General features: G+C 46.9%; 1 long non-coding RNA gene across 1 annotated transcript; it reads right to left on the bottom strand.

Annotated features, from left to right (window-relative positions):
• Nucleotides 1-1,806: 1,806 nt before the first annotated feature.
• Nucleotides 1,807-5,404, bottom strand: LOC125524177 (uncharacterized). The gene is made up of 3 exons (XR_007290607.2): nt 5,028-5,404; nt 4,589-4,943; nt 1,807-3,814 (listed from the first exon to the last, which is right to left on the bottom strand). It is a non-coding gene; the product is annotated as an uncharacterized LOC125524177 (long non-coding RNA).
• Nucleotides 5,405-19,470: the final 14,066 nt, after the last annotated feature.

The raw sequence follows: 19,470 nt of genomic DNA, 5'->3' as shown, positions 1-19,470 counted from the left end.
ATATCGCGACGCAGCTCGAATGGGTCTCGCCCGCTGTGTTCAGCCCGGCCGGATTTGCTTTTACTGTATCCGGCATGACGTTTGTCGTCTCGCAGAGTTGTGCGCCCTCGTGATCTGTAGATCGATCTTGAATGCTTTGCCTTGTCCTCCAATATGTCTCGCAGGTCTGGTGTATCTCCCCATGCCTTTTTATTTGAATGGAGTTGGGGTGGAGGCTGAGCTTTTGGCTGGAATGCCTCTCTATCGCGGCCATGAGGTGGCCGATCAGTCGTATCATACGCTTCTTCCTCCAGTCGGGGTAGTAACCTGCGCCTTGGGTAACTCTTGGAGGGGCGCTCGAGTTTATATTCCTCGGCCGCGAGGACTTCAGTCCATTTGTCGGCTAGCAGATCTTGATCAGCTTGAAGCTGCTGCTGCTTTTTCTTCGGGCTATTTGCCGTGGCCATAAGCCGGCGCTTGAAGCGCTCTTGTTCGACGGGATCCTCTGGTACGGCGAATTCATCGTCGCCGAGGCTTGCCTCGTCTTCGGAGGGGGGCATGTGATTGTCATCCTCCTCCTCTCCGTCTGCCGCTCTCTCAGGAGAGCTGGCTCCTCCATCCTCTTGCTCTAAATCTTGCTGAAGGGGTTTGTTGTTTTCTTCGGCACTATCCGGAGTGTTATTATCTCCTGTGCCGGTATCGCCACTTTTGCTTTGGCGGGACATAGAGCGGCGCTGCTGACGTCGGCGTTTGGGTTGCTTCTTGGAGGGGTCATCCTCCGCTATCCCGTCGCCATTGCCTTCTTTGGGTGTATCCACCATGTATATGTCATATGACGAGGTGGCTTTCCAGTGCCCGATAGGTGCTGGTTCATGTTCGTCTCCTACATCGTCGTCCATACCGTCGATATCTTCGGAGTCGAAGTCGAGCATGTCGGTTAAATCATCGACAGTGGCTACGAAGTGGGTGGTGGGTGGGCGTCAAATTTCTTCGTCGTCCGCATCCCAATCCTATTGGACATAATCCGGCCAGGGCTCTCCTGACAAAGAGAGAGACCTTAGTGAATTCAGAATGTCGCTGAAGGGTGAGTGCTGAAAGATATCCGCGGCGGTGAATTCCATGATCGGCGCCCAATCGGATTCGATTGGCAGGGGTGCGGATGGTTCAGAGTCCGAAAAATAGTCCGGCACCTTGGAGTCACGGGCTGCGCAGAGGGTTAGGCTGGTGTTCGGCTCGATCGCCATTGAGACTGCAGCCCCTGAGGCGGTGTCTAACCACCCGTCCTCGACTCGCGTAGTTGGCTCCAAGCTAAGGGTCGGAGCTGATGCGGACGCAGCCTCTGGGGTACTGTTTGGCGGCAGAGCTAGGTCATACCCATCGCGACAGTGTGGCGCGCCTGGCTGTGGCTCAAATCCGTCGAAGATCAAGTCTCCGCGGATGTCGGCCGTGTAGTTCAAACTTCCAAATCTGACCTGATGGCCAGGGGCGTAGCTTTCAATCTGCTCCAAATGGTTAAGCGAATTAGCCCGCAGTGCAAAGCCGCCGAATACGAAGATCTGTCCGGGGAGAAAAGTCTCACCCTGGACCGCATCACTATCGATGATAGTAGGAGCCATCAAGCCTAACAGCGATGACACAGAGGAACTCTCAATGAAAGCACCAATGTCGGTGTCAAAACTGGCGGATCTCGGGTAGGGGGTCTCGAACTGTGCGTCTAGGTCGGATGGTAACAGGAGGCAGGGGACACGATGTTTTACCCAGGTTCGGGCCCTCTTGATGGAGGTAAAACCCTACGTCCTGCTTGATTAACATTGATGATATGGGTAGTACAAGAGTAGATCTACCACGAGATCAAAGAGGCTAAACCCTAGAAGCTAGCCTATGGTATGATTGTATGTTGTGGTTGTTGTCCTACGGACTAAAACCCTTCGGTTTATATAGACACCGGAGAGGGTTAGGGTCACACAAGGTCGTTTACAAAGGAGGAGATATCCATATCCGTATTGCCTAGCTTGCCTTCCACGCCAAGTAGAGTCCCATCCGGACACGAGACGAAGTCTTCAATCTTGTATCTGCATAGTCTAACAGTCCGGCCAATGGAGATAGTCCGGCTGTCCGGAGACCCCCTAATCTAGGGCTCCCTCAACAACTTAGAGGCATAACCGCATTGAAAGAAATGTCGCAAGTGAGGTAATCTTCGCAAACAACCCATGTAATACATAAAGGGAAAGAGATACATAGTTGGCTTACAATCGCCACTTCACACAATACATGAATAAAGCATTACATCAACCAGATACAATCAAAGTCCGACTACGGAACCAAAATAAAAGAAGACTACCCCAAATGCTACACAGATCCACGCTCGTCCCAACTGGGCTCCACTACTGATGAACTGGAACGAAACAACACAACGAACAAGGTCTTCATCGAGCTCCTCCTTGAGCTCGGTTGCGTCACCTACACGGTTTCATCGGCATCTGCAAACTGGTTTTTGGAAGTATCTGTGGATCACGGGGACTCAGCAATCTCACACCCTCACGATCAAGACTATTTAAGCTTATAGGTAGGGCAAAAGGTATGAGGTGGAGCTGCAGCAAGCGACTAGCATATATGGTGGCTAACATACGCAAATGAGAGCGAGAAGAGAAGGCAAAGCATGATCGAGAAAACTATGATCAAGAAGTGATCCTAGCACAACCTACGTTAAACATAACTCCAACACCGTGTTCACTTCCCGGACCCCGCCGAGAAGAGACCATCACGGCTACACACGCGGTTGATGCATTTTAATTAAGATAAGTTTCAGGTTTTCTACAACCAGACATTAACAAATTCCCATCTGCCCATAACCGCGGGCACGGCTTTCGAAAGTTCAAAACCCTGCAGGGGTGTCCTAACTTAGCCCATCACAAGCTCTTACGGTCAACGAAGGATATTCCTTCTCCCAAGACAATCCGATCAGACTCGGAATCCCGGTTACAAGACATCCTCGACAATGGTAAAACAAGTCCAGCAAGACCGCCCGATGCGCCGACATCCCGATAGGAGCTGCACATATCTCGTTCTTAGGGCAACACCGGATAGGTCAAGCTACGAATAAAACCAGCCCTCGAGTTTCCCCGAGGTGGCCCCGCAGGCTGCCCGGTTCGGACCAACACTTAGACAAGCACTGGCCCGGGGCGGTTAAAATAAAGATGACCCTCGGGATGCGCGACTCCCAAGGGAAAAAGGCTAGGTGGCGAATGGTAAAACCAAGGTTGGGCCTTGCTGGAGGAGTTTTATTCAAAGCAAACTGTCAAGGGGTTCCCATTATAACCCAACCGTGTAAGGAACGCAAAATCCGGGAACATAACACCGATATGACGGAAACTATGGCGGAAAGAGTGGAACAAAACACCAGGCATAAGGCCGAGCCTTCCACCCTTTACCAAGTATATAGATGCATTAATTAAATAAGAGATATTGTGATATCCCAACAAATATCCATGTTCCAACAAGGAACAAACTCCAATCTTCACCTGCAACTAGCAACGCTATAAGAGGGGCTGCGCAAGCGGTAACATAGCCAAACAATGGTCTGCTAGGACAAGGTGGGTTAGAGGCTTGGCTTAACAATATTGGAGGCATGATAAGCAAGTGGTAGGTATCGCAGCATAGGCATAGCAAAAGAGCGAGCAACTAGCAAGCAAAGATAGAAGTGATTTCGAGGTTATGGTCATCTTGCCTGAGATCCCGCAAGGAAGAAGAACGAGTCCATGAAGAAGACAAACGGTCATAGTCGAACGGGTCCTCACAAACGCGACGTTATCGGAACCAACCCAAAGAAGCAACACTGGAAAGGAAGCAAACAACATAGTAAACAACCATCACATAATCATGGCATGATGCACAATCAAGTATGATGTATGTCTGGTTTAATGAAGCATGGCATGGCAAAATGCACAAACAATCCTACAACTTAAGGGGAGCTCAACATGCAACTCCGTTGCATATTAACGAAACACCACATGACTTATTTAGTTCGATCTTTTTTATGTACTCAACAATATTAAATGTCGATTAACATGGCAAGGGGGTGAAGCAAAGTAAAACTACCTATCTAGTCAAGTTTAAGTGAGGCCGGAAACAACGAACAACAATTCCGGTAAATCCCTATATACATATTTTAGGTTTGGTACTGTTCTGCCCTAAACCATATTTTATAGTTGTTAAACATGCAAAGTGATGCCACCATGTTGAACTAGGCATTTTTCTACCCCATTTACATATAAAGATTATTTAAAACCGAGCTACGGTTATTTAGTTATGAATTAAATCATTTTAAATGGCATAGGGGCAAATTTAAACAAACAACGATTTAATCATTTTAAACATAGATGAAAGTTGCAAATTATTAATCTACACAAAATTCTTAGCAAGTTTCATATATTAAGTTTTTCCATGTGATGCTTAGTTTGTGAGTTAAAATATGCATGAAGCTTAGGGGCTAATCTGTAAAACTGTAATCTCTGGAAAAAATGATTAAATTCGTCCAGGAAAAAAACGTTAAGCGGGCCGAATCTGAAAGCTCTGCTGGCCCAACCGAGAGGGGGGCTGTGGGGCTCACATTGGGCCAAGGCCTGCTAGAGGAGGGAGGGGCCCGCAGAGGCAAAGCTGGGCCTAGGAGGCTGCTCGCCTTTGTGCTGTCGACTCTGGAGGTCAACGCATCGCTGGAACGGGCGACCAAGGCAGAGGGTTAGGGCTCGGGCCATGCGAGGCAGGGGCACCTCGTCCTCCCCGTAGAACGAAACAGAGGAGGGGCTGGGAACCTCCATCGCTGCACGAAGAGAGCTCTCAACGAGGAACGGGCAGCTGACGGCGGAAGCAAGGCGGGGTGATGTATCCAGGCCCGATCCAGGCGGGCTCGGCGGCAAGGCTCCGGACGTCGGCCAGAGATCCATGGCGGGGTCCCTGTCAGCGATCTTGGTCAAACGGGAGAGGAGACCGAAGGTTAGAGAAGCAGAAGAGTTCAGGAAAATAGAAAAGGCACGAGGCAGGGAACCTACTGGTCCGGCGGCGGCGTCCTGGTGGTTGAGGCCACCGGCGACGAGTGAAAGTCAACGTTGCTCCAGATCCATCCTGGTTCGAGGTACATGATGAGGGGACGGGGTGCTCAGGACTGCTGTTGATGCTCAGCGGTGTGCGGGCACGAGGAGCTGCGAGCAGAGGAGCCCGACGGGGCTGGATCGACGGGTGGATCAGGGAAGGTGGAGGCTTCGGCTTTGCAGTGGTTGGGCGGGCACGGAAATGGAGACGGTGGTTGTATTGGGTGGAGATGGATCCCGAGGTGGGAGATGCTGGCGGCGGGGATTGGACAGGGAGGATTCCATGAAAATAGGGTTTTGTCTAGATTTAGACTAGGAACTATATATAAGGAAAGAGGGAGAGTTTAGGGGCTAATCCGTCCCTCCAATTAAAATCGAGCAGTCGATAAAAATACACTAGGAAGTCCAAAAAAGAAAACGGTGATGTCTTGTAGATGTTTGGGGATGATCCGGACACAACGGTAACGAATGTCCGGGTCGGGTCCGGGACAGCTTTCGGACGCGCGCGGGAGGAGGTCCGATGCACTGTGCAAAGAGGGGTAGGCATGGGCCTAGGTGGATTGTGGAGAGCGGGTTGGTCTGAGAGAAGAGGGGAGAGACACAGCCCGGCGCAGTTTTCGGAGACCGAAAACGTCCGACGTTTGACCGACTATATTGCCGCTATAGTTTAACGGTTGGGCTATCAAACGAACTCTAAATGCGATGAAACTTGACAGGCGGTCTATCTACACTAAAATAAGACCACACGCCAACTTTCAACCCATTCCAAGAACATTTTCCGGCAACTTATAAAATACTATTTCGGACATGCCGCGGGCGCGTGCAAGTGTGGTTGGGCTCAGAACGGACAACGGACGGAACTGGGGGAACCCGGACAGATGCAAGTTTTGAAAAAGTGATGATGCAATGCACATGATGACATGACAAGACGCAACACGCAAGCAAATGATATGGCAACGTCGGCAAATAATTGGAAGACACCTGGTGCATCGGTCTCAGGGCGTTACAACACTCCACCACTACGAGGGGATCTCGAGATCTAGAATGGCATCAGAGGGAAAACGGAAGAAAAAGAGAAGAGGTAAAACTAAGTTGCTTCTTTGACAAACGAGTGAAACCAAAGAACCTTGAAAAGGTTAAGCCATTCTTGATAAAATAATACAACGGAGATGAACGAAGTTGAAAACCACTCCGTTAGAGAAGAGGAAGAAGGAACATTACCAGAACCTTGTAGGTTGAAAGACATAAGAAAAAGGGTTACAATGGACAAGAAGTACATGCAAGCACTCCGGTAGAAAAGAGATGCAAGACTTGATAAGATGAAAAGTACTTGAGCAGAGGGCACAACACTCCGGTTAAAAGGATAAGCATGAAAAGATCATGATCTTCACAATACTAGATGATGACTGTAAAGAGCAACATCACAATGCCTCCGAAAGAGAGAATAGAAGATGGATCATTGAAATAAAAGAATGGAGAAGAAACTTCCAACTTCTGCCACAAAAGAGCTTTAGAAGGCATCCTTAGGAGACGGGTCAAACAGAATTGTTAGAAAACCAACAACGAAAAGGATAAGCTTGATATGGACTTATAAAAGACATCTCAACCATCTGAGGTGACAACTTGCCACTCACGGAAAAGATTTGATTGGATTGCTAAGAACAAGGAGACGAGACACTTATTTCACCAAGAGGATAAATGAAGGACTTGGGTCATTTATAAACACCATAAATAACAACAATCCTTAGGGAAGGTTTTAGGTGAAATATTACCCAAGATAACTCCAATGATGAGATTGATGGACTTAAAATATCTCATTCTTGATAACTTGTGAATCACGGAGCATGAAGGGAAATTATCAAGAATGACATAATACCACTTCCAATGATACGGTAGAAAGAATTGCACTCCGGATTGCAAGATGAAGAATGTTTGAGCTTCTCTGAAAAGAATCTCGATGAACACTTCGAGAAGAAATTAAATCCTTGAAGAACCACCATGTAGAGCCTTCATGAAGAACTCTGGTAACAAAAGAATGATCAAACGAAATGAAGGATGAAAAGAATAAGGTTGAAGCCTTGCGATGATTAGATGAAGATTTGCGGCGAGATAAAGTGGAAAAACATGGATCTCTGGAAGAAAGATAAAGCATCTCGAACCGAGAATGTGATATGATGAACCACTCTGGAAAGCAGAAATTAGATCACTTGGATGAAACAAGAATAAGAATTATGTTGTGCGTATCCTTCACCAATTAAATTGATGAAAAGCAACGGATTTGACATACTACTTATTCTCATTGAAAGGATTAAGATAGATATAACACAAACTTGAGAAGGTATTCAACGAACCACCGGTAGGATTGAAAAAATGAATAAATTGATATGATAAGTGACGGAAGAAGAATCTTGGAAGAACCACCGTAAGGATTGAAAATGAACGAAGAAAACATAAAGAAACACCGGGAAGAATTAACAAATGAACGAAGAAATCATGAACTGATTAGATGATATTTTAATGATGCACCGGTAAGATTAGGAGAATGATAACTGAAAGCTGGGAATGAATAATTCTGAGATGATGGGCTCCGGAGAATCAAACTGGAAAGACTCCTGAATTACTCCGGAAGGGTGAAAATAATATCTCACAATCGAAAATAATTATGAGAGGATGGCATGAAACTAGAGCCATGAATGTTGAAGAGAATGGAGCAAGATTGAGAGAAAAAACCTTCTTCGGTCTTCAAATGCAGAGAATGACGATGAGAAACACCACCATGAATTGTTGAGGCACTTCGGAATGAATAATGGAAAAGGTTGAGCCAATGATGAAAAGAATTTGACAGATCTTGGAGAAACCAACTGACTGATGATAATTAATACTTACGTCAAACTTCGAAAAGAATTTGAGAGTAACTCCGGGAAAAATAAGAAGAGTCAGGTAAGATCCTGGAAAAAAGACCTGCGGGTTAGGGCCCACTCAAAAGAAACACCATTGAAGGATCTTGAAGAGAGATTACACCGGTTGAGCTAAATGGCTTGAATGAGAGAACATCCTCAAAAGATCTTTAACAAATGTAGAGTGGAAACACGAATCTTCGAAATATCTTAAGCACTCCGAAACAATTGAATAGCAAGCGGGGAAGATTAAGAGGTGCACCGGCACGAGAAAGCATTGAAATGAGGAAAGGGTATGATCAACAAAGCTTGACTTGAATCCACCGGAGAAGAAAAGAATGGAGAATATTGAACTAGTAGAGCATCTTCATGAGAACCAACGGGTAAGAACATTGATTGAAAGAATGGAGAGACTTCACATGAATAAGATGGATATTCAATTAAGGAATCCGAGTCCTTGAAGAAAAAAAAGGGTGGGAGGGAGGTACAACAAAGACAACTTGGGATGGATGAAATGAATACCCTTTGAGAAAGCTGAGATTGAATCTTGCGGATGTTGAAATGATCGGATCCACTTGAGGAGAGACACACCGGTTCAAAAGAAATTGAGATGACAAACTTGATGAACAAAAAAAGAATTTGTATTCACATAGGAGTATGAGAACACCACTTAGAGAAGGTATGGGATCAACACTTGACATTGAAGCAACTCGAATACCACAAACCAAAACAAAACAAAGGATTGGCTTGCAGAATAAGCCAGAACAAACATATGATAGAGATTTCATCTGAAATTTTCGTGGTGGGGCCTACACGGGCTCGATCGTACAACACCATCATGTACAAGGCAGTGCACATGACATACGAAGCCTCCCCGAGTCAGCATAGCCAAGGACTCTTTAAGACACAACGAGACCACTGTAAAACCAACCGTGGATAGGTGGACCACTAGACGTTGAACCCCAATTTCATATCATACATCTGTCGGAAAGATATCCTAAGAGCTACTTGAATTCCCACTTATAAACTCCCGAAATTTTCCAGTTATGCAATCAGGTGTTGGGGATACAGGGGAAGCATAATATCTCACCTAAAGCTAGCAAATCCTACATCCAGCTGTATCCATCCTTCAACACATAACCAAGAAACCTTCGGAATTCATTTACCTCAACCTTCGAAAAGCATCTATTATACAAGTTATGGCAATACTCCCGAACTCCTGCCCCAGTACTGGGTGGCGTCGAGGTTATCTCACCAACAACTGCATAAAAGAGATTTTCGATGTCGGCGAAACTCAGGTATTCCAGAACTGCAACGATAAAATTGTGACGACAACACCTCGGAGCACAACTCCCCGGGACACTGCCACAACACCTAAATGTCAGGAGGCACCAAGAACAATGGTCTCGTCACAAAACCATCGGAACGATACCAAGATACCCGCATGATCGTAAAAAAAATTAGTGAAATTTGAGAAGAGAAGAGTCAAAACTCTACGTCAGGATGCCTCACCAGAGCGACGAAGAGACTGAGGAGTAAAAAGAATCCTACTCTCCGATATATATATATAATCCTAAAAGACTCAAAACATTTTTCATGACTCAACAATGCCAGCGATTCGATCAAGCGGGGGGGCTCCTAAAGTCGGGGAAGACTCTGATTACCAACTTGTAACGCCCTCGATGCGGCTATATCTCCCACGTGTCGAAGCACGACTTAGAGGCATAACCGCATTGAAAGCAATGTCGCAAGTGAGATAATCTTCGCAAACAACTCATGTAATACATAAAGGGAAAGAGATACATAGTTGGCTTACAATCGCCACTTCACGCAATACATGAATAAAGCATTACATCAACCAGATACAATCAAGGTCCGACTATGGAAGGAATGAAACAACACAACGAACAAGGTCTTCATCGAGCTCCTCCTTGAGCTTAGTTGCGTCAGCTGCACAGTTTCATCGGCACCTACAAACTGGTTTTTGGAAGTATCTGTGAGTCACGGGGACTCAGCAATCTCACACCCTCGCGATCAAGACTATTTAAGCTTATAGGTAGGGCAAAAGCTATGAGGTGGAGCTGCAGAAAGCGACTAGCATATATGGTGGCAAACATACGCAAATGAAAGCGAGAAGAGAAGGCAAAGCATGATCAAGAAAACTATGATCAAGAAGTGATCCTAGCACAACCTACGTTAAACATAACTCCAACACCGTGTTCACTTCCCGGACCCCGCCGAGAAGAGACCATCACGGCTACACACGCGGTTGATGCATTTTAATTAAGATAAGTTTCAGGTTTTCTACAACCAGACATTAACAAATTCCCATCTACCCATAACCGTGGGCACGGCTTTCAAAAATTCAAAACCCTGCAGGGGTGTCCCAACTTAGCCTATCACAAGCTCTCACGGTCAACGAAGGATATTCCTTCTCCCAAGACAATCTGATCAGACTCGGAATCCCTGTTACAAGACATCCTCGACAATGGTAAAACAAGTCCAGCAAGACCGCCCGATGCGCCGACATCCCGATAGGAGCTGCACATATCTCGTTCTCAGGGCAACACCGGATAGGTCAAGCTACGAGTAAAACCAGCCCTCGAGTTTCCCCGAGGTGGCCCCACAGGCTACTTGGTTCGGACCAACACTTAGACAAGCACTGGCTCGGGGCGGTTAAAATAATGATGGCCCTCGGGATGCATGACTCCCAAGGGAAAAAGGCTAGGTGGCGAATGGTAAAACCAAGGTTGGGCCTTGCTGGAGGAGTTTTATTCAAAGCGAACTATCAAGGGGTTCCCATTATAACCCAACCGTGTAAGGAACGCAAAATCCGGGAACATAAAACCGATATGACGGAAACTATGGCGGCAAGAGTGGAACAAAACACCAGGCATAAGGCCGAGCCTTCCACCCTTTACCAAGTACATAGATGCATTAATTAAATAAGAGATATTGTGATATCCCAACAAATATCCATGTTCCAACAAGGAACAAACTCCAATCTTCACCTGCAACTAGCAACACTATAAGAGGGGCTGAGCAAGCGGTAACATAGCCAAACAACGGTTTGATAGGACAAGGTGGGTTAGAGGCTTGGCTTAACAATATGGGAGGCATGATAAGCAAGTGGTAGGTATCGCAGCATAGGCATAGCAAAAGAGCGAGCAACTAGCAAGCAAAGATAGAAGTGATTTTGAGGGCATGGTCATCTTGCCTGAGATCCTGCAAGGAAGAAGAACGAGTCCATGAAGAAGACAAATGGTCGTAGTCGAACGGGTCCTCACAAACGCGACGTTATCGGAACCAACCCGAAGAAGCAACACCGGAAAGAAAGCAAACAACATAGTAAACAACCATCACATAATCATGGGATGATGCACAATCAAGTATGATGTATGTCCGATTTAATGAAGCATGGCATGGCAGAATGCACAAACAATCCTACAACTTAAGGGGAGCTCAACATGCAACTCCGTTGCATATTGACGAAACACCACATGACTTATTTAGTTCGATATTTTTTACATAATCAACAATATTAAATGTCTATTAACATGGCAAGGGGGTGAAGCAAAGTAAAACTACCTATCTAGTCAAGTTTAAATGAGGCCGGAAACAACGAACAACAATTCCGGTAAATCCCCATATACATATTTTAGGTTTGGTACTGTTCTGCCATAGACCATATTTTATAGTTGTTAAACATGCAATGTGATGCCACCATGTTGAACTAGGCATTTTTCTACCCCATTTACATATAAATATTATTTAAAACCGAGCTACGGTTATTTAGTTATGAATTAAATCATTTTAACATGGCATAGGGGCAAATTTAAACAAACAACAATTTAATCCTTTTAAACATAGATGAAAGTTGCAAATTATTAATCTACACAAAATTCTAAGCAAGTTTCATATATTAAGTTTTTCCATGTGATGCTTAGTTTGTGAGTTAAAATATGCATGAAGCTTAGGGGCTAATCTGTAAAACTGTAATCTCTGGAAAAAATGATTAAATTCGTCCAGGAAAAAAAACGTTAAGCGGGCCAAATCTGAAAGCTCTGCTGGCCCAACTGAGAGGGGGGCTGTGGGGGCTCACATTGGACCAAGGCCTGCTGGAGGAGGGAGAGGCCCGCAGAGGCAAAGCTGGGCCTAGGAGGCTGCTGGACTTGGTGTTGTCGACTCTGGAGGTCAACGCATCGCTGGAACGGGCGAGCGAGGCAGAGGGTTGCGGGCGCGGGCCACGCGAGGCAGGGGTGCCTCGTCCTCCCCGTAGAACGAAACAGAGGAGGGGCTGGGAACCTCCATCGCTACATGAAGAGAGCTCCAGATAAGGAATAGGCAGCTGACGGTGGAAGCAAGGCGGGGTTTGGTCGCCGGTGACGTATCCAGGCCCGATCCAAGCGGGCATGGCGGCAAGGCTCCGGACGGCGGCTGGAGATCCATGGCGGGGTCCCTGTCAGCGATCTTGGTCAAACGGGAGAGGAGACCAAAGGTTAGAGAAGCAGAAGAGTTCAGGAAAACAGAAAAGGCACGAGGCAGGGAACCTACTGGTCCGGCGGCGGCGTCCTGGTGGTTAAGGCCACCGGCGACGAGTGAAAGTCAACGCTGCTCCTGATCCATCCTGGATCGAGGTACATGACGAGGGCACGAGGCGCTCGGGACTGCTGCTGATGCTCTACGGCGTGCGGGCACGAGGAGCTACGAGCAAAGGAGCCCGACGGGGCTAGATCGATGGGTGGATCAGGGAAGGTGGAGGCTTCGGCTTTGCAGTGGTTGGGTGGGCACGGAAATAGAGACGGTGGTTGGATTGGGTGGAGATGGATCCGAGGTGGGAAATGCTGGCGGCGGGGATTGGACAGGGAGAATCCCTAGAAATAGGGTTTTGTCCAGATTTAGACTAGGGACTATATATAAGGAAAGAGGGAGAGTTTAGGGGCTAATCTGTCCCTTCAATTAAAATCGAGCGGCCGAGAAAAATACACTAGGAAGTCCAAAAAAGAAAACGGTGATATTTTGTAGATGTTTGGGGATGATCCGGACACAACGGTAACGACTGTCTGGGTCGGGTCCGGGACAACTTTCGGACGCGCGCGGGAGGAGGTCCGATGCACTGTGCAAAGGGGGGCAGGCATGGGCCTAGGTGGATTGTGGAGAGCGGGTTGGTCTGAGAGAAGAGGGGAGAGAAACAGCCCGGCACGGTTTTCGGAGACCGAAAACGTCCGATGTTTGACCGACTATATTGCTGCTATAGTTTAACGGTTGGGCTATCAAACGAACTCCGAATGCGATGAAACTTGACAGGAGGTCTATCTACACTAATATAAGACCACACGCCAACTTTCAACCCATTCCGAGAACATTTTCTAGCCACTTATAAAATACTATTTCAGACATGTCGCGGGCGCGTGCAAGTGTGGTTGGGCTTAGAACGGACAACGGATGGAACTGGGGGAACCCGGACGGATGCAAGTTTTGAAAACATGATGATGCAATGCACATGATGACATGACAAGACGCAACACGCAAGCAAATGACATGGCAACGTCGGCGAATATCTAGAAGACACCTGGCGCATCGGTCTTGGGGCGTTACAAATGTCTCCCAAAGGAGCAGAACTGACCACAGTGATGGGATGACCTAGAAAATAATGCTTAAGCTTCCAGCTTGCCAAGAACACCCCATATACGAGCTTCTGCCAGTGTGGATATATCTGATTGGACTCAAAAAGAACCTCACGGATATAATAAACCGGCCTTTGAACCGGATGCTCCTTGCCTGCCTCCTTTCGCTCCACTACAATAGCCATGCTGACGGCCCGGGCATTAGCAGCCACATATAACAGCAATGGCTCCTTATCAATAGGGGCAGCAAGCACGGGCGGCTCAGCCAGCTATTTTTTCAGATCCTCAAAGGCTTGGTTAGCAGCGTCACTCCAAACAAAATGATATGTCTTCTTCATCATCTGATAAAGAGGCAGAGCCTTCTCACCTAGCCGGCTTACGAACTGGCTCAGAGCCGCAATACGACCTGCCAGTCGCTAAACATCGTTGATACAGGCCGGTTTAGCCAGAGAGGTAATGGCCTTGATCTTCTCCGGGTTAGCTTCAATGCCTCTGTCTGAAACCAGAAAACCCAAGAGCTGGCCTGTTGGCACACTAAAAACACACTTAGCCGGGTTAAGCATCATCTTGTATACCCAGAGATTGTCAAAATTCTCCTTTAAATCGTCAATCAGGGTCTCTTTCTTTCTTGACTTTACTACAATGTCATCTACATAAGCATGAACATTCCGCCCAATCTGGTTATGTAAAAAATTCTGCACGCATCTCTGATAAGTCGCCTGGGCATTCTTGAGCCCAAAAGGCATTGATACATAGCAGAAAGCTCCAAAGGGAGTTATAAATGTTTTTTTCTCCTGGTCCTTAACTGCCATCTTGATCTGATGATAACCAGAATAAGCATCCAAAAAACTCAAACGCTCACAACCCGCCGTAGCATCAATAATCTGATCAATACGAGGGAGAGCAAAAGGATCAGCTGGACAAGCTTTGTTTAAATCCGTGTAATCCACACACATACGCCAAGTGCCGTTTTTCTTAAGCACCAGCACCGGGTTAGCCAACCACTCAGGATGAAAAACCTCAACAATAAACCTAGCCGCCAGAAGCCGGGCTACCTCTTCTCCAATAGCTTTCCGCCTCTCCTCATTAAACCGGCGAAGAAACTGCCTAACCGGTTTAAATTTCGGATCAATATTAAGAGTGTGTTCAGCGAGTTCCCTCGGTACACCTGGCATGACACAAGGCTTCCATGCAAAAATGTCCCGGTTCTCACAGATGAACTCGATGAGTGCACTTTCCTATTTTGGATCCAGATTGGCACTGATTGTGAACTGCCTGGATGAGTCGCCAGGAACAAAATCAACCATCTTGGTATCATCTGTCGATTTAAACTTCAAAACTGGGTCATGCTTTGTTGTGGGCTTCTTCAGGGACATCATATCTGCTAGGTCAACATTGTCCTTGTAAAACTTTAACTATTCTGTTGCACAAACTGACTCGTCATAAGCCGCATCACCCTCTTCACACTCCAAAGCTATCTTCCGGCTTCCATGTACAGTGATGGTCCCCTTGTGACCCATCATCTTGAGTTGTAGATAAACATAACAGGGCCTGGCCATGAACTTAGCATAAGTCGGCCGTCCAAACAAAGCATGATATGGGCTTTTGATTTTCACCACTTCAAAGGTCAATGTCTCTGACCTAGAATCATGGTCATCTCCAAAAGCAACCTCCAGAGCTATCTTACCCACTGGATATGCCGACTTATCAGGAACCACACCATGAAAAATGGTGTTTGGCGGCTTAAGATTTTTGTCTGTCAACCCCATGCGACAGAAGGTCTCATAATAGAGAACATTAATGTTGCTTCCCCCGTCCATGAGTACCTTGTTGAACTTATACCCTCCAACCTGAGGTGCCACCACCAACGCTAAGTGACCCGGATTATCAACTCGGGGTGGGTGATCCTCTCGGCTCCACACAGTGGGCCGCTCGGACCAATGTAAGTAACGAGGAACCGCCGGCTCAACAGCATTGACTGCTCTCTTATGAAGCTTCTGGTCACGTTTACATAAGCTAGTGGTAAATACATGATATTGCCCACTATTCAACTGTTTTGGGTTGCTCTGATAACCAGACTGCTGTTGCTGCTGACCCCCATGATTACTTTGCTGGTTGTAACCACCCTGGCTGCCATGATTATTCTGATTTCCCTGAAACCAGGAATTAGAGCCGCCACCGCCGTGACCCGGACTGTAAGAGCCGCCAAGACCACCACCAGGCCCATGAATGTTATGAAAAAAGTTTGAATTCTTGAACTCCCTCATGATGTTACAATCCTTCCACAGGTGCCCAGACGGTCTTTCCTTCGTACCATGTCGTGGGCAGGGCTCATTCAACATTCGCTCAAGATTGACACTAGACCCGCCGGATCTTGGCAGTGGTCTGCCCTTACAACGTTGTCCCCATTATCATGTGCATTGGTGTTAGCCACAAAGTTGAAACTATTATCAGCCTTGCGCTTACCGTTGCCTCCCGAGTTATACTGCTGTCCTTTGACGTTGCCGCTCGTCTTTCCCTTCCCTGCTTTTTCTTCATTAGAATCGGGATCTTTGGTACTATTAGAGTCAGCATATTTAACCAGAGCCGCCATGAGCATCCCCATGTCATTGCAGTGACGCTTGAGCCGCCCTAACTTTTGCTTCAGAGGCAGGAAATGGCAATTGTTCTCCAACATCAACACCGCTGAATCGGCGTTAATACGATCTAATGAATGTAAGATTGTCGAGACCCGGCGCACCCAATGGGTTGTTGATTCGCCTTCCTCTTGGACACAGGAGGCCAAATCCACAATGGACATGGGTTGTTTACATGTATCCTTAAAGTTCTGGATGAACAGGGCCTTTAACTCGGCCCATGACCCGATGGAATTAGCTGGGAGCCCCTTTAACCAAGTACGAGCATTCCTTCCAACATCAAAGGAAAGTATTTAGCATAGGCTACTTCACTAACATCCAACAACTCCATAGCCATCTCATAACTCTCAACCCACGCTTCAGGACTTAAATCAGTGGTGTAATTGGGCACCTTACGAGGTCCTTTGAAATCCTTGGGCAGACGCTCGTTCCGCAGATCCGGCGCTAAACACGGCACCCCCAAGTTTCTAAAGGTCATACCCGGCTCCACCGAGGTGGTTGGACGAATCCGAGTTGGTTGATGAGCCACATACTGAGCCACCAACTCGGCCTCTCGACGGGCTCTTCCTTGATCCACCACATTTTGAGCATTAGCACCACCACCCGCCAGGTCATTACCACGCGACGGGTTATGATTTCGTCCACTGCTTGACACTGCTGGCTCATCTAAATGCCTGCTGTAGCTTCGGCTCGGGCGAGGTGTGGAATGAATCCTATCACGGCTGTAAGAGTACGCTTGTTGCTGCACCAATGCTATCTGAAGAAACTCTCTATCCCTCCGTGTCTCAACCGCCGTTGGCGAGTCACCTTCCACAGGGATAGCCGCCAGTCGGGACGCCGCAGCAACCATGTTATCCAAAGGGTTGGAGTAATGACCCCGTGGCGTCGACATGTGCTATGGCGAGTTATTGTTCTGTCGAGGTGGATCCATTATACATGGCTGAGCCGGCGTTCCTGCCCCAGGCGCTCCGGCCCGGTTTACGGTTGTCGGGTTACTGGTTCCTGCCCCTGGCGTGTTAAAAAGATTCCTTGCTTCAATAGTCACCGGCAGACGACTCTGATGCCTTCTCATCATCACTTCATTTGAGGCATTCTGATCTAGCATGAGCCGGTAAGATTCCGCTTGGACTCGTTGTGCCTGTGCATCCAAAGTAGCCCGCTCCTCAGCCATCCTGGTATTTTTAGCGTTCAGTGCCTCCCTAGCCTGTGCTATATCATCACACACCTTTGTAATCGCCGCATTAGGCTGATCTTGATCCGCCGGGTTAACAGCAGCCGTAATCAGCGCAATCATCTTGTCCAATAAGTCAGTAAAAACTTGAGTCGGCGGGCGCTCAGGGCCTCCTGCCCCCGGCAGCCACCGCCACTCCTGACCGGAAACCAGCTCCACCGCCGTTGATGAGTGTTGTATAGGCTGTGTACCGGCTGATACGTCTCCAACGTATCTATAATTTTTGATTGCTCCATGCTATATTATCTACTGTTTTGGACATTATTGGGCTTTATTATCCACTTTTATATTATTTTTGGGACTAACCTATTAACCGGAGGCCCAGCCCAGAATTGCTGTTTTTTTTGCCTATTTTAGGGTTTCGAAGAAAAGGAATATGAAACGGAGTCCAAATGAAATGAAACCTTCGAGAACGTGGTAGGGGGCGCACCTACCCCCCCCCAGGCGTGCCCTCCACCCTAGTGGGCCCGCTGTTGCTCCACCGACGTACCCCCAAACGATCAGAAATGGAGCCAAAAACCTAATTCCACCGCCGCAACTTTCTGTATCCACGAGATCCCATCTTGGGGCCTGTTCCGGAGCTCCGCCGGAGGGGGTATCCATCACGGAGGGCTTCTACATCAACACCATAGCCTCTCCGATGGAGTGTGAGTAGTTTACCTCAAACCTTCGGGTCCATAGTTATTAGCTAGATGGCTTCTTATCTCTTTTTGGATCTCAATACAAAGTTCTCCCCCTCTCTTGTGGAGATCTATTCGATGTAATCTTCTTTTTGCGGTGTGTTTGTTGAGACCGATGAATTGTGGGTTTATGATCAAGTCCCTCTATGAACAATATTTGAATCTTCTCTGAATTATTTTATGTATGATTGGTTATCTTTGCAAGTCTCTTCGAATTATCAGTTTGGTTTGGCCTACTAGATTGATCTTTCTTGCAATGGGAGAAGTGCTTAGCTTTGGGTTCAATCTTGCGGTGTCCTTTCCCAGTGACAGTAGGGGCAGCAAGGCACGTATTGTATTGTTGCCATCGAGGATTACAAGATGGGGTTTTTATCATATTGCATGAATTTATCCATCTACATCATGTGATCTTTCTTAAGGCGTTACTCTGTTTTCATGAACTTAATACTCTAGATGCATGCTGGATAGCGGTCAATGAGTGGAGTAATTGTAGTAGATGCAGGCAGGAGTCGGTCTACTTGTCTCAGACATGATGCCTATATACATGATCATACCTAGATATTCTCATAATTATGCTCAATTATGTCAATTGCTTAACAGTAATTCATTCACCCACCGTAGAATACTTATGCTCTTGAGAGAAGCCACTAGTGAAACATATGGCCCCCGGGTCTATCTTCATCATATTAATCTTCCAATACTTAGTTATTTCCTTTGCTTTTATTTTACTTTGCATCATTATCATAAAAATACCAAAAATATTATTTTATCATATCTATTAGATCTCACTCTCGTAAGTGACTGTGAAGGGATTGACAACCCCTTATCGCGTTGGTTGCGAGGAGTTATTTGCTTTGTGCAGGTACTAGGGGACGCGCACGCAACCTCCTACTGGATTGATACCTTGGTTCTCACTGAGGGAAATACTTACGCTACTTTATTGCATCATCCTTTCATCTTTGGGGAAATCCAACACAGTACTCAAGAGATAGCAAGAAGAATTTCTAGCGCCGTTGTCGAGGAGGTTCGTGCAAGTCAAGATTTGACTCCCGACAACAAGCTATTTCTGGCGCCGTTGAGTCAACATACCAAGTACCCATCACAAACCTTATCTCCCGCATTACATTATTTGCCATTTGCCTCTCGTTTTCCTCTCCCCCACTTCACCCTTGCTATTTTATTCGCCCTCTCTCTATCCTCCCTCTCTTTCTCTATTTTCCTCTGTCGGTGTCAAAACCGGCGGATCTCGGGTAGGGGGTCCCAAACTATGCGTCTAGGCCGGATGGTAACAGGAGGCAGGGGACACGATGTTTTACCCAGGTTCGGGCCCTCT

Source organism: Triticum urartu, chromosome 7A (genome assembly GCF_056163025.1).
Source record: "Triticum urartu cultivar PI428250 chromosome 7A, HENAU_Tu73, whole genome shotgun sequence".
In the NCBI taxonomy this organism is placed as follows: domain Eukaryota; kingdom Viridiplantae; phylum Streptophyta; class Magnoliopsida; order Poales; family Poaceae; genus Triticum; species Triticum urartu.
This window is presented reverse-complemented; position numbering and strand designations above follow the sequence as displayed.